At 52.2% G+C, this 15,833-nt stretch overlaps 1 long non-coding RNA gene and 1 other non-coding gene across 2 annotated transcripts; one reads left to right on the top strand and one right to left on the bottom strand.

The window, feature by feature from the left end:
* The first annotated feature begins 427 nt into the window (after positions 1-427).
* LOC118673976 lies at positions 428-4,984 on the top strand. The gene is made up of 3 exons (XR_004973546.1): positions 428-1,714; positions 2,527-2,768; positions 3,730-4,984. It is a non-coding gene; the product is annotated as an uncharacterized LOC118673976 (long non-coding RNA).
* A 5,264-nt stretch (positions 4,985-10,248) lies between these two features.
* On the bottom strand, positions 10,249-10,354 carry LOC118674900. The gene has a single exon (XR_004973746.1). It is a non-coding gene; the product is annotated as a U6 spliceosomal RNA (small nuclear RNA).
* Positions 10,355-15,833: the final 5,479 nt, after the last annotated feature.

Genomic DNA, 15,833 nt, shown 5'->3' with positions numbered 1-15,833 from the left:
GGAAGAGACTGGACAAAAATCGTGCACCTATGGATGAGGACAGTGGGTGGGGAATGAGGGCAGAGGTTGGGGCGGGAACTGGGAGGAGGGGAGTTATGGGGGGAAAAAAGAGGAACAAATGTAATAATCTGAACAATAAAGATTTAATTAAAAAAAATAATAATAATAAAAGAATGTTGTAAATGAGTGTTGAAGAGAACCAGCTTCCTAGACTTATGGCTCCTCTTCCATCGTGTTTTTTTAATTAATTGATTGATTGATTGATTGATTATCCCTGCCCGAGGATATTTTTCCACTGATTTTCAGGGAGAGTGTAAGAGAGAGGGAAAGATAGAGAGAAACATCAATGTGAGAGAAACACATCAATTGGTTGCCTCCTGCAGGAACCTCGACCAGGACCTGGGCTGGGGAGTTGCCTGCAACCAAGGTACATGCCCTTGACCAGAATCGATGCCAGGACCTTCGATCTGTAGGCTGACACTCTGTTCACTGAGCCAAACTGACTAGGGCCATTGTGTTATTTTAAATTTAGGGAGGTGCCTTAGACCTCCACACCACATCCCATTGCAAACAGAGTAGAAGAGGTCTGGCTTCACACGTGGGCAAGTTGGTGTGGATTCTGGAGCCCTTCACCCCTCTGAGCCCCAGCTGCCTTTACACGGGAACAGAGGCTGGTACTGGAAGGGCTGCGGGAGGCTGGCCCTCGATGCATGCCCTGCCTGTGGCGCATCTCACTCCGGGCCTGGCCTTGGGGATGTGGTCCCTGTATGTGTGTGAGGAAAATGCTGTCTTTCAGAGAGCGGAGGACGGGTCTGGCTGGTGCCGATGCACTTTCTCTGTCTGCTGTCTGTCAGCTTCTAACTCTTCCTCTCGCTAGGCCCAGGCCTCAAGCCCTTGCAGCCCCCTCCTTCCTTCCCCCTCCCCCCAGCACTGCCAGCTGCTCCTCGCCAGGGGCTAGGGCATGGCAGTGCCCCCTCCCCCCTCTGAGAGGATGCTCCTGGCCACCTCCTGGGACCCGTCACCACAGCAGCAGGGCTGTCGTGGTGGAGCCACCACTTCCGGCAGCCCCACTCTGTCTGCCATCATTTGAATCCTCACGACAACCTGGGAGGTATTTTCCGATGAGAAAATAAAGGCCCAGAAAGCTGAAATCATTTGTAAAACGTGTCCCCTTTTGTGGGAGGAGAATGTGAGTGACTGGGAAGGGGTGGGCCTGGACCAGAGCCACGAGCCCCCACACCCTCCCAGGGCCTGACTTTCTCCTGCACGTCCCGGGGACGCCAGGGGCCGGCACATGAAACGGGCGGGCCCCTTCTCGGGAATTCCCGGGGACTCGGCCCCGTCAGTCTGGGCGGAGCTGCCACAGCCCTTGGCAGAGGCAGGGCCGGGATGACTTCATGTTTGCATTAGGGACTTTCAGGATGGGACAAGGCTTGTCTTTATTTCAGGGCCGATGACCTTGGTGTGAGCAGGCGACCTCCCTCCTCACCGATGGGAGATGAGATCTCGATGCTGAATAGAGTGACATGGACCCAAAGGGCCCTGAGCAGCACCCCGGCACCTCCCGACACCGGCTGGGTGCTGCCCACGGTCCCGGGGCCCAGGACACCTGCCTGCGTGGAAACTCTGCCCGGTGCCTCTCACCTTCGCTTGAGTGTCGAATTCACCTGGGAGCTCTGACAACCACCGGACCTCCACCTGAGGCCAATTCAAGGTGAGACGCACGAGTTGGTGTTTTTCTGAAGCTCCCAGGGCTAACTACCCCTGTGGATAAAAGCCCGGATTTGTTGAGCACTTATCTTGTACCAGGCTCTAAGATTTCATCTACATAAATATCAATTCGTGTGTCTTCCCATGGTCCTCGGGAGGTAGGTGCTATTATCACTGTCCCTATTTTACAGATGAGGAAACTGAGGCACAGAGTGGTAAAGTCGTTTCCCCAGCGCTAGCGAGTGGCAGGCCCAGGATTCACGCCAGAACCTGTGCACTTACCCACCACACAGTGCTGCCAGATGGGGCAGGACTGGCCTCGTGCACAAAGGGAGGAGAAAAAGACCTGGAAATCAAAGTGGGCCACAGGCCAAATACAAAGGTCACTTGTGGGGGAAATGTTAGGGTTTTGGGGGCGTGAAGAGTCTGGGTTCAAACCCCAGGCCTGTCACTCCCCAGCCGCTGTTGGACATTTCCGTGCCTCAGTCTCCCAGGGGTGAGTAATGAATGCCCACCTCCTAGAGAGCTGGCGAGGGCACATGGAGCACACCCAGCCCAGGGCCAGGCCAACGGGGCAGCGGGTGTTCAGTGAGGACTAATCCTGCGCCTGCCCTTCCTCCCTGACCGCCAGGGACTTTCTCAGGTGCATCTCCGGAGAGACAACCTGCAGGGACTCTTTCAGATGCGCTGGGTCTTCCTGAAGCTCCTGTAGGCCGGGACTGGCCCCGCAGAGCCGAGATGGATTTGTTTTGAAAGGATGTTATTGGAAAAGGCTGTTCTTCCCCAACCAACCAACGGCCTTCCTTTAATCAACAGTCCTGGTCACACAGACGGATTTGCCCAGAGCCTCTTCACTTCCACAAAGTCCTGTTTCCCTCCAGCGGGAGTGGTGGGCTCCAGGGCGTCTAGGGATCCCCGAGGGTCCACCCCGCAGCCCTGAAGGCCGAGCAGGAACTCGGGGTGCGCACGTGTCAGGCCCTATGCCTTGGGCATCAACTCCACCTTCCTTGCTACTCAAGTGAGGAGCTCCTGCCCAGCGGCTCCCGAGATGGCGGAAGGTAAGCGGCTCCCCCTGCTCGATGTCCGCGCACGCCAGCCCGGTTAGAACTTTCCCTCTGCTCCAGGGTCTGCGAGGGGCCCCATGTGTTAGGGGGGCCTGTACTCTGGCTCAGCTGAGGGACCAGGAAAGCAAAGGAGAGAGAGCACTGGCCTCCAAGTCCGGCCCAGGGTTCACCAGGGTCTGCACCTGCGGAACAGTGTGGCCTCAGACATGGGAGTTCACCTTGGGGAACCTCAGTTTTCTCATCAGAAAAATAGGCTTGATATTAGAAGAGAGGATTGAACGAGGTAACGTCCTATCCTGTGCCCAGTAAGTAAGTAGGAGTCGTTCTAGTCACTGAATATTTAATACTGTGATTATTGTGGGCTACTGTGAATTCAGTATCTAGTAAATAATACCCAATATCCAGTAAAATATTCATGATGTGTAGTAGGTACATCCATTTAAATACTATCTAATAAATAAATGGAAGTGGCAGTTATATCCATTAAAGTAATTTTAACACTATTGTGCTTATCGGGGTTACTGTGAATGCCAGGTAGAGATAGAGGCCAATAAGGCGGCCTGTGGGAGAGATGGCGCCGGGAGGGGCATGGGGGGAGGGCAGACCCCTAGTGATGGGGACACAACATTGAAATGAAAAACGTAGACGCCTGTGCTCTGTGGCTTCTTTCTCATCCACCGGGGACCGGCCAGCTCCTTGCGACTGCCTCCCCCGCCCACGTGCGCAGAAAGGAGACCCTCTCCCCACACCGCCCCTCGCTCGCTGCCACAAACATCCAATATCTGAGGCAGGTCCCGCATCAGACTGCGGGCGATGAAAGTGGCCAGCAGAGGGCGCCCCGCACCCACTGGGCCCAGGGTTTCTCTGCTCCCGGGCCAGTCGGGGTTCTGAGAGCATTTCACGGAGCGGTGCCCTGCACAGGACCATTTTCCTCGATGCCCGTTTGTCCATCTAGGCAACTGTCATCTCTCCCCTGGACGATCCAGGCCACCTCTGGCCCCCTGAACCTCCAGACAAGTCGGGCCACCTGCATCTTCCTTCGACAAGGCCCTACTGTCATCTCCTGCCTCTTAGATGATCTGGGCCGCCGTGCCTACCCCTGCAGGACACCCGCGGGCTCCCAACTGGCTCCGACTGGCCTCCCGGCCTCTGATCTTGGCCCCTCCCGCCCATGCCCACCCTGAAGCCAGACCGACTTTCTAAAATCTGGTTGCATTGCTCCCTGCTCAGCATTGACTAACTGCTTCCCATTAAATGTGGGATAAAGTTCCAGCTTCGTGACGTGATTTATGGGGCCTTTGGTCAGTGGGCCAATGCCTGGCTGTCTCATCCTCTAAGCCGCCAAGCCACAGCCAGGGCCCAACCAGGGGGGTCCAAGCAGGTTGGGAATGTCACACTCCTCCTGATAGTTTTAAAATATTTTCACATTTATCAAACAGGAAACTACGTTCTTACTCACATAGAGGCCGTCCCTCTCGTGGTGAATGCTAGGGCTTTAGAACATGCACTCTGTCCGGGTGACCTGCCAGTCCACCGGGAAGTCTTTCGTCTGACATTTCCCTGCCCTCCTGGGGGGAGGGGGGGCGTCGGCCACTCACACGCCTTCAAGACTGGCTGCATCTTAGGGGCATTCAGCTTCAGAGTTGTCTTCCCATAAAGAACCTCCCCGTTCCTGACCCAGCGGGGCAGCCGCGCGCTGCTCCCAGGACCCGCGCATGGGGGTCAGCAGCAGGCCAGGGGCTTAGGCTCCCCCTGAGGGCGCTGCTTGGGGGGTGGGCATCCAGGTCCCCTCTCCTGGTTCATCCCTGAGGAACACACGCTTCTTGTGGGCCCTGGGCTGGCTGGTCCCTCCATTCCTGGCTCATCATCATGAACCCTTTTCCCACCTCCTGACTCAGGGGCTCACAAGCATTCAGACCCGGGTTTTTTTGTTTTTTTGTTTTTAATAAAACTGATATTTTATAATATGACTTTCTATTCTGAAGTTGAAGTCATAAATATATAATTCATGAGTACATGTGATTTCCAAAACATTGATATGATGCCCTCATTAAAATAGAAAGGAGGAGGATTAAAAGGAAGGAAACTTGCATGAAATCGTAAGTGGGAACCCTCGACCCCCTCGGGGAAATCAAGAAGGAATCAGACTCTTGCTGGGATTCCAGGAGCCCCAGGCAGGCACCGGCCACAAGTGCAGATGGTCACAGGTGTGCCTGTGGGTGAGGCCGTCGGTGACGTCATTTTCCGAAATGGTGACCGGCTCTTGGTTACCGTCCAAACGAAACAAAGAGCAACCTTCCCTCAACTGACACGGTGGTTGCACTCCCAGGAATGCAGTGACTATTAAAACTGGCCAGGAAATGAAAATTTGCATTTATATGTAAAATGAAGTGAGATTCTAAATGCAGATAATCTCTAACAGGGTTTCCGCCTACGTGATCGCCCGGCAAGACGTCAGACTGTCACATGGGAGGTGGGCTGGTGTTTTGTCCTGGGGGACTGGCCGGCACATTGCGGGATGTCTAGCCTTCCTGCCCACTGACCCACCAACGCCAGTGGCTCCCACACACGTTGTTGAGACCAATTCCAGCCCTGGTAGGGGCACTCCTGCCCCCAGGAGAACAATGGGCTCCTGATTCAGGCCCTCCCCACACCAGGTCTTCACTCGGTGCTGTTCCCTCTCCACATCATGGGAGTGTCTTCTCTTTCTGGGGTCTCCATGCATCCATCATTCCTCCAGGAAGCTCACCCTGATCCCGCCCACCACATATCAAGAGCCTCGTTAACTTGTCCATCTCTCCCCAGAAAGCCAGGAACCGTCACCCCTCACCGTCGACCCCCAGGTCCTCCTCAGCACCTGGCACACAGTAGGCACTCAGTCAGTGTTTGCCAAAGACGGGCTTCCTCGTGGTGGCTCCTGGTTCTGTGCCGAGCTCACTGGATCCTCACAGCAGTCCAGGAGGTGTTCTTATTCCCATGTTTCAGATGAGGAAGTGAAGGCTCAGAGAGGTCGGGTGACATGCCCAAGGTCACACAGGGAACTGGGACACAAATGTGGAACTTCGCATGCTCTAGAGAAGCATTTTCCATTCTCCCGCCCGCCCTCTCAGCACCCCCAGCCCTTTCCATCAGCCTCAACCGCAGGCCCCGCCAGCCGCAGCAATGACCCTGCCCTTTGAGGACTCCAGCCGGCCCTGGACGCCTGCCCCTGCCCCTGCTCCTCCCGGCCTTCCCCTCTCTCACCCCACCCCCTCCCCCTGACCCGTCCTCCAGGCCCTTCTCCGATGCTGCTCCCTCACCCCATCCCCCACCCTCTCCCGTCCCAGCCCCCAAGCCCCGTGCTCTGCTCCCTGCCCCTGCCCCTGCCCCTGCCCCTGCCCCTGCCCCTGCCCCTGCCCTGCAGGCTGCAGTGTTTGAGCCCATGATTCAGGCCTCCCCTGATGGCGGACTTTCCAGGGTGGTGTCCACGTTACTCCCTTATTTGCCCCCCAGCCCCTCCCTGGAGTGCCAGCGAGACCTGTGGCCCACTGGTGACCACATGTGTGAGCCCCACACGTGACTGGGCTCTGTGAAAACCAAGAAGATACACACACACTGCAGGGAGCAGAGGAGAAGGCGGGAACACAGTTGATCATCTCTGCGATGGCGAGGAGGCTGCTGACGTCCGCCAGGCCCAGTGTCCAGTGCCAGCACCGACGGCCCCTGTGTCCCCTCACCCAGAGCAAGGTCTGCTCCGCGGCTTCCCTCGCTTCCAGCCTGGAGCCTGCCCCGGCTGTGATGGAGGAGGGGCTGTGTCGTGAAACAGGCGAGCAGGTGTCCCCTTGCTGGGTCACCCCTTAGCTGCAGGGACGTGTGCCTGATGATGCAGCCTCCCTGAGCCTCCTCTGGGAGCTGAGAATTCGGAAGCAGATGCTCCTCAAGGTCTCTTGTGCCTTTCATCGTTCGTTCTGGATTTGTTCCAGGCCAGAGCGTTCTAAAATGAGGGGCCTGGCTCTTCGAAGGGGATCTCCTGCCCCACCATTATTGTTTCTTTTTTAAATTAAGGTCGAGCATATATTCCTTAAAATGAACAAACCTTACGTGTCCAGCTCCGTGACGCTGTGTACATGTTTATTCGGAGAAACTACCACTGAGATCAAGATGCGGAACTCGAGCCCAAATCTCCTGCCCGAATCCCCTCCCAGGCAGCACCCTCCAAGCTAGCCCTGCTCTGACCTGCACCGGCGGGTCTGTCCTTGGACTTCAGACAAACGGAACCACGTGGGTGGCTCTGTGTCTGGCTCCTTCTCTCAGTGGTCAGGCTGGCTGTGCGGCTCGCCATGCGGCGGATCGCTAGTCCATCCGTCTCTTCTACCGCATCTCCGAGTCTAAGGGTCCCGTTGTGTTCACAGCCACGGCCGCTTGTTTCCCCTCTGCTCTTGGCAGATGTCCTGGTTGTTTGCAGTTTAGTGTGCTTATGAGTAAAGCTTCTATGAGTATTTTTGTATATGTTAAGTTTATTTTGAACAGGAATTCTGATCATATACCCCCTCCCCCCAAAAAAATCCAAAAGGTGCTGTGTTCATTTTCTAGGGTAATTGTAACAAATTATCACAAGCTGGGGTGTTTAAAACAACAGAAATTGCCCGGCCAGTGTGGCTCAGTGGTTGAGCGTTGACCTGTGAAACAGAAGGTCCCAGTTCAATTCCCGGTCAGGCTTGTGGGCTCCATCCCCCAGTGGGGGGCGTGCAGGAGGCAGCTGATCAATGATTCTCTGTCATCGTTGATGTTTCTATCTCTTCCTCTCCCTTCCTCTCTAAAATCAATGAAAATATATTTTAAAAAATAAGTAAAACAACATAAATTTATCTTCTCAGTGTTCTGGAGCCCGGGAGTCTGAGACGGAGGTGTGAGCAGGGCCATGCTCCCTCTGGAGTCGCTGGGGGAGATTCCATTTTCCCCTCATGCAGCTCCTGGTGGCCCCAGGTGGTCCTGGACTTGTGGCCACATCCCTGCCACCTCTGCCTCTGTCTTCGTGTGGCCTCTTCTCTCTGCATCTCACCTCTGAGTCCCTTACAAGGACACTTGTCATTGGATTTAGGGCCCACCCAGGGAATCCAGAATGGTCTCATCTGGAGATCCTTACCTGAATCACATTGCACATCTGCCCCCAAATAAGGTCACATTCACAGGTTTTTGGGAATTAGGACCTGGATGTATATTGGGGAGGGGAGGGGCACCATTTAACCCACCGCAGGTACCGAATGCATGGAGTGGAGGTACACGCCCTCCCATCCTTGTCTCCCTAATACCTGGACCCCTCACAGAGTCCCAGGATGTCCTTCCACAGTCTGTGCTTATGTAGGAATCTAGGTACCTCCGTATGTGCGTGTGTCATTTTTACACACATAGCAGCATTCTCGGCACACTTCTGCACTTGGCCTTTCTTACTTATTGTATCTTAATGGTCATCTCATAGCTGGACAGCTGCCTCATTCTTTCCAACAGCCGCGTGGTCCTCCATCGTATGGAGGTGCCAGCTTTTTATTTAGTAACCGTTCCCCTCCTGCAGGGTATTCAGGTTGCTTCTAAGCACGTGCTGTTCCCGCCAGTGCCACGCAGACCATCTTTGCAAGTGCTGCCTTTGTCCACGTGCACGAGCCGGTCTGGGCAGCAAATTCCAAGCTTCCCTTCCTTGCTTTTTAAAAGACAATAGAGGGGGATGGAAAACCACCTTTAATTTTTAAAAATCGTTCCTTATTCGCAGCCCCCCTAGCACTCTGCGCATTCCTCTCCAGCCTTGTCCTCAATCAGATGCATTTTGCAAAACTGCAGGCAGAAGACACACATTGTTTTCACTCTGTCCCAGGAGACGCTCCCCACCTGGTGAGAGTGTTCCGTGTTGCCACAGGCACCGCCAGCTACGCCGTGACGGCCGAGCGGCGATGTCCCCGGGCAGCCGGGTCACCGTGTACACAGCCGTCACCCTATGTGGGCTCCTGAGGTGTATTTTCTCTCCCAGATAGTGCTGCAGAGAACATGTTCTTTGCAAAAGCTTTTTAATAATAAAAGATAGGATAATTTCCTTAGGATAGATTTCTAAGCATAGCGCTGTTCAGTCACCGGCGATGAACAATTTTACGGCTCAGTACAAATTGCCACCTTGCTTTTCCAAGAAGACGTTGGCTTGATACCAACACAGGGTTGGGGACTAGCATTGGGACCAGCCACTCTTGTCAAAAAGACATGTCAGGGGGCTTCCTCAAAGCGCGGTGGCCTGGGTGCCTTTGACTTCTCTCTCTGCCCCACCCGGCCACTGTGGACTCTCGGGGAGCCCTGGACCCCCAGGATATGGAGCATTTGGTGCAAAGCCAGGCCTGCCCCAGGCAGAGTGGGAGGAGGTGGTCAGCCTGGTGAGAGGCGGACGACGCTTCGTCCCTCAGAGACTTGTGAGCAGAGAAGGAGCCGAGTGCCTGGGCGCCAGCTCCAGGGCCGTCCTCTCCCTCCTCCTGACCCACTGCTGCTAGGAGTGGGGGGCAGGGGACCTCACCCCGCCCACACAGACACCAGGGGGCACCCCAGTGCCCAGAATTGGCCGCACACAGTAGGCGCTCACTAAATAGGCACTCGTGGTCTCCTGGTCCAGTTGCCACATCTTTCCAGAACAGGGCCTTATTCAAAAAATTGGACATGGGGTAAAATGGCACTGTCATGATGTTTTTTTTGTTGTTGTTAGTTCTTACCCAAGGATATTTTTCCATTGATTTTTAGAGAGAGAGGGAGGGAAGGACGGAGGGAGGGAGAGAAGGAAGAGAGGGGGGAAGGGAAAGAGAAAGAGAGGGAAAGAAGAGGAGAGAGAGAGAGAGAGAGAGAATGAGAGAGAGAGAGAGAGAGAGAGAGACCCGCACTTGCCTTGACTGGGGCCAGGGATCAAACTTGCAGCCCAGGTACATGCACTTGACCAGGAATTGAATCTGCCACCCTTTGGTGGGTAAGCTGGTGCTCTAACCACTGAGCCATTGGCCAGGACTCATAGTTTCTTGGACTATTAGCTGCCCCATGGCAGAGGCAGTCACCAGCTGTCTGTGTTTAAGACCATCACAGGAGCCTGTTTCTATCTCTCTCCCTCTTCCTTCCTCTCTAAAATCAATAAAAGTATATTAATAATAATGATAATAATAATAATAATAATAATAATAATAAGACCATCACAGGGAAGCCCCTGGCCTCCCGTCATGGCCCTGGTCTCTTCCACCTTCTTCCACCTGGTCCCTGCCGCACCCAGCAGACACCCTCTCCAGGGCACTTGCTCCCTGTCATTTTCAGGGCTTTCTGGGTTGGCCAGCTCAGGTGGGAACTCCCAGACCCCCACCCCCCTCAGTTCCCGTAGCCCCCTCCCCACCCCCCCACCCCCACCCCCAAGGTCCCTGATGTGTGCAGGTGGGGGTGGGGATTTGGGCCCCTCCTGAGGTTGAATGTCTCCTTTTTCCTTTTTTCTAATGTGGAACGCTTCACGAATTTGCGTGTCATCCTTGCGCAGGGCCGTGCTAATCTTCTCTGTATCGTTCCAATTTTAGTGTATGTGCTGCCGAAGCGAGCACAAGGTTGAACATTTCCTTTAAATTTATTTACTCTTTGCCGAGACCGGTTTGGCTCAGTGGATAGAGCGTCAGCCTGCGGACTGAGAGGTCCCGGGTTTGATTCCGGTCAGGGGCATGTACCTGGGTTGCGGGCACATCCCCGGTGGGGGATGTGCAGGAGGCAGCTGATCGATGTTTCTCTCTCATCGATGTTTCTAACTCTCTCTATCTCTCTCCCTTCCTCTCTGTGAAAAATCAATAAAATATATTTTAAAAAAAAATTTATTTACTCTTTGAATTTCCTCCTGGGCCCTTGTGAGTTTCCAGGCTGTGGGAGTTGCACACTTTTTTCGCTGGAAACTGGATTCATGTTGTCTCACTGGCAGCTTCTTTCTTGGCATGTTTTTGTTCTTTTCTATTGCCGTGATGTGAAAGATGAATTTTCTGTTTCTTTATGAAAAGAAAATAGGGAGAGAAAATTGCCATGCCGTGTTGTTCTTTTGAAGTGTGTGTGTGTGAGTGTGTGTGTGTGTGTGTGTGTGTGTGTGTGTGTGTGTGTCTTAATCTCCCCTTCTTAAAAGGACACCAGGCATATTGGGTTAGGGCCCACCACTACGACCTCTTCTTATCTGAATTGCCTCTTTAAAGGCCCTGTCTCCACGGGAGCCACATTCTGAGGTGCGGGGGTGAGTGTTTTGACGTGTGAATGGGATTGGGACGCAGTCCACCCACTTTCCAACCGGGTGCCACCAGCTCACATTTGCCACCAGGACGTCATTGAATTCGCACCCTCCCCCCAGTTTTTTAGTGAGATTGAGTTTATGTTTTGCTTCTGCCTCGGGGAATTCCCTGTGTACCTTGGCCCAATTTTTTTTTTTTTCAGTTGAGGTTAAGAGTATCCTTCATATCACTTTGTAGGAATTCTTTGTAAAGCCTGGATTCTTACCTGCATTAAGGCTCCCCTGCCGGTCCATATCTCCTCTTTACACCAGAGTGTGGTATCCTTGACGCAGAGGTTTTCCATTCGAATGCGCTCAAATGCTCTCAGCACCAGGGCTTATCTTGTTTAAGAAATCCTCCCCTACACCAAGGTCATGAAAATACTCTCTGATGTTTGCTACTAAATAATTTCAAGTTTTGTTTCTCACATCTTCTCATACATCACACACTCAAATAATTCCTGGTGGACCGAAGCCAAGATGTTTGCTACTAAATAATTTCAAGTTTTGTTTCTCACATCTTGGCTTCGGTCCACCAGGAATTATTTGAGTGTGTGATGTATGAGAAGAATCTAATCTTGTCTTCCCACCTGGCGTGTCAATGGGTGCACCACCCCAATCCATGCTCTGCTTCCCCGGTGGGCTGCGGCCAGGACATCCGTCCCCCGGCATCAACACCCACTGCACACCCCAGGCTCCCCCTCTGAAAGGCCTGAGCCCTCAGCACAGTGACGCGGGTGCCTGCAGCGGGGGCTGTGTCCTTCTGGCAGGGGCTATGGAGATGGGGACGGTATTAGCTACCTGTGGCTGCCAGAACAGATTGCCACAGACTTGGTGCCTTAAAATAGCAGAATTGTATTCTCATAATTCAGGGGCTAGACACCTGGAGTCCAGGTATCGGCAGGACTGGTTCCTTTTGGAGACGCCCAGGAGGACCTGTCGGGCCTCCCTCTTAGTTCCTTGGCTTGTGGGTGCATCACTCCAGTCTCCGTCCTCATCTTCACATGGCCTCCTCTCCGTGTCTGTTCACCTTCTGTTCTCTTCTGAGGACTTGCCATTGGATGTAAGGTCCCCCTCAATCCAGGAGGGGCTCATCTTGAGATCTTTAATCACATTGGCCAGAACCAGGTCACATTCACAAGTTCTGGGTAGATAGACATATCTTTTGGGACCACCATTCAAGCCACTACAGGGACCACCTGTGAAATGGGTGGGAAAGGAGCCCTCCTCAACCATCCTTCCCTCACCAGCATCGCTTCCTCCCGGCTCCCCGGCTCAGTGAATGGCACCCAGCCCGCCTTTTCCTTCCATTTCCTGCCCCTGCTCCCAAATCCACAGTCAAGCTATCCCACTCTTGGGAACTATGTCTTCAGGAACTGATTCAATAGCATGAAGAAAATCCTCTCTTTGTTGTTGCCTTGTTCATAATATTGAAAAGTTGGCAGCAACCCCCAGGAGAGGACGTAATTACTTAATTCCTTCGATAACGTTCCTTCATGCAACCTCACCGAGAGCCCGGGACCTGGGCTCCAGGGAGAGAGCAGGGTACAGGAGGGGAACGTGCCCATGCAAGGGGTGACCACAGGGCACACAGTGCAGACGCAGGCATGAAGGGGACTCTCAGGTGTGATCCAGGGCCCTCAGCTAGTCTGAGCCCCTGACTCTGAGCCATGGGCACGAGCTGGCTCGGTGGGCCAGGCAGAGACAGGAGGGAGGGGCAGGATGAGGCGGCCTGCGTGAAGTCGGCAGGAACCACTCTGTCTCTCTCAGACCCAGGACTAGCCACCCAAATGACAAAAACATGGCCACACAGAAAGGCTTAGAATTAGGTAACAAAAAAAAACAAAAAAAACACACACACAGCATCAGTTATGATTCAGAAGGGTGGAAAAGAAAATTGCCATTGGCTCCAGCAATCCTACTTCTGGGCATATACCCCTTAAACAAACAAACAGGGGTCCAAAGAGAGAGAGGTGTGTGAATCCCTGTTCACGGCAGCATTATTTGTAATAGCAAAAAGGTAGAAACAGGCTGAATGTCCATCGATGGGTAAATGGGTAAACAAGATATGGTACATAAAAAGGGGAGGGCGAAAGTAGGTTTGCAGTGGGGAGTACATGAAACAGTTTATTTTTGTATTACTATTTCTTCTATTATATATTTTTCCATGTGAACAACTGTGAACCTACGTTTGCTCTCCCCTTTATATACAATAAAATGTTAGACATTCTGACGCATGGAACAAGGATGAGCCTTGAGGACATGAGGCCAGGTGGAATAAGCCCATCACAGAAGGACAAGTACTGCACGGCTGCACTCACGGGAGGTACCCAGAGAACTCCGATTTATTTTCTTTTTCTTTTTATTTTTTAAACATATTTTTATTGATTTCAGAGAGGAAGGGAGAGGGAGAGAGAGATAGAAACATCAATGACCAGAGAGAATCATTGATCGGCTGCCTCTTGCTCGCCCCCTACTGGGGATCGAGCTTGCAACCCAGGCATGTGCCCTTGACTGGAATCGAACCCAGGACCCTTCAGTCCGCAGGCCAATGCTCTATCCACTGAGCCGAACCAGCTAGGACAGAACTCTGATTTATAGAGACGAAAGTAGGATGGTGGGAGCGAGGAGCGGAGGGAGGGAGGGAGGGAGGGAGGGAGGGAGGGAGGGAGGGAGGGACGTGGGGGGTTAGTGTTCAATGGGGACAGAGTTTCAGTTTGGGAGATGAAAAGTTCTAAAGGTGGGTGGTGGTGATGGTTATACAACAATGTGAGTATACTTAATGCCATGGCACTGTACACTTAAAAGTAGTCAAAATGGTAAATGTTATGTTATGTGTATTTTACCACAATTTTTTTTCAAAAAGGGTGCCTAGTATAGTAGCTGATTGGTGCTGGGGGGGCAGGGGGGGGGATTCAAATCCCAGCCACGCCTCTTTGTCCACTCACCCCGGCACGTGAGGTGCGCTGTGAGGGAGGCAGACAGGTGCTGCCCTCCTGCAGGTTGCAGGCAGGAGGGGCAGGCGGTCTAACTGCAGCCACATCATCAAACACGTGCACGAGTTTCCCATCAGTTACTGGCTCTGTGCCCTCGGACCAGCCACCTCTCCTTTCCGCGTTTGTTTCCTCCTCGGTACCAATGGGGACAATGATATGACCTGATGCTAATGCCGGAGGATGAATGCGCGCCCCCAAATCGCCCGGGTGAGGGCGCTGGGCTTGGACCGCGCTCCGTGTGGGTTAGCGCCTCCGTGGAGGGTTGTTTAGGGCCACACTAACGTAATGTGTGTTGTGCAGAGGTGGAGTCAGGCCGTATATATATTTCTAAGTCATTCAAAATCTTTTTATTTTTTAATTTCAAAATCCTTTTCTAAGCAGAGAAGATCTAGAAGGACATTCATCCAAGTACGAAGTGTGGGTGATGAGATGTCAGGTAGGAACTCTTAAAAAACAATCCCTACTTAGGGATCTACCGGCTGGGTCATCGCGGGCAAATCACCTGACATGGACAGCTTCCTCCGCTGCAAGATGATGGTATCTGCCAACAGAGTGGGTTTCAAAAAGGAAACTCTTCATATGGGACGTTTCAAACCTTCACAAAAGAAGAAGGAATAGTCTATGAGCCTGTTACCCACTTCATAACTGCCAATCTTGTTTCATCTCTACCTCCCCAACCCTCTTCCTGCTGATTATTTTAATATATATATTTTTTTTAGAGAGAGAGAGCGAGATCTATGAGAGAGAAACATCAATTGGCTGCCTCCTGCATGCCCCCTACTGGGGATCCAGCCCAAAACCTGAGCATGTTCCCAGATGGGAAATGAAACCAGTGAAACTTCTTGGTGGATGGGACACTCAATCCACAGAGCCACACCGGCCAGGGCCCTGCGGTTTTTTAAATCAAATCCCAAATAGAGAGACTCTTTAACAAACAAACAAACAAACAAAAAACCAGCCACAATTCGATTATCACCCCTAAATGTTTTGAAAACAATTTCTTAATATTACCTAAAAATATTGTGTTTAATTGTCCTGTAAATGTATTTTAAATTTTATTTGCTTAATTATGATCCACACATTACATTTGGCTGATATATCCTCCCTGGCAGCATTTTATTAGGACAGTTTTCAAACATCTAGCAAAGGTGGAAGAATTCACAAGTGAGCTCCTGCAGAAACCCTGATTCAACCACTACCATGTCACTGTACTTCCTTTGTCATGTCTATCCATCTGCCTGTCCCTCTACAGTCGATGACACTTTTAAGTCTCTTTTTATCTAAAGACTGTCCCCTTTCTCACTTTTTTCTTTACTATTTATTTGTTGAAGAAAAATTTGTGAAAAAAATATTTATTTGTTGGAGAAACTATGTCATTTATCCTGTAGAATTTCTCATTTGAGGGTTAAATGAGCTAATATGTGCGTGGTTCTTAGACTATATTAGGTGCCTAATTAATATTCATTATTATTTGCACTTTAAAATTTATCGATATCTTCTTATTTTACCAAGTGAAAATATGTCTTTTGGTAACAAAAAGAAATGTAAGAAGTCCCTGCCTGCTACATCTTTTCACAGCCACACACTGGGGTCGGTCTTCACATTGTTTGCTGCGTCCACCTCCTCTATTAGACTCTCGGGGAGGCCACCAGCATCAGGAAGTTGCAGCAGGTGGAATAAGGGGTGTGGGGTTGGGAACCAGAGCCAGAGGGGCTCCGTGGAAATGGTCAGGGCAGAGTCTGGGCCAGGAGCCAAGATCAGTCCCTTCCCTGGGGCTGAGGATGG

This window comes from Myotis myotis, unplaced genomic scaffold (genome assembly GCF_014108235.1).
Source record: "Myotis myotis isolate mMyoMyo1 unplaced genomic scaffold, mMyoMyo1.p scaffold_m19_p_19, whole genome shotgun sequence".
In the NCBI taxonomy this organism is placed as follows: Eukaryota; Metazoa; Chordata; class Mammalia; order Chiroptera; family Vespertilionidae; genus Myotis; species Myotis myotis.
This window is presented reverse-complemented; position numbering and strand designations above follow the sequence as displayed.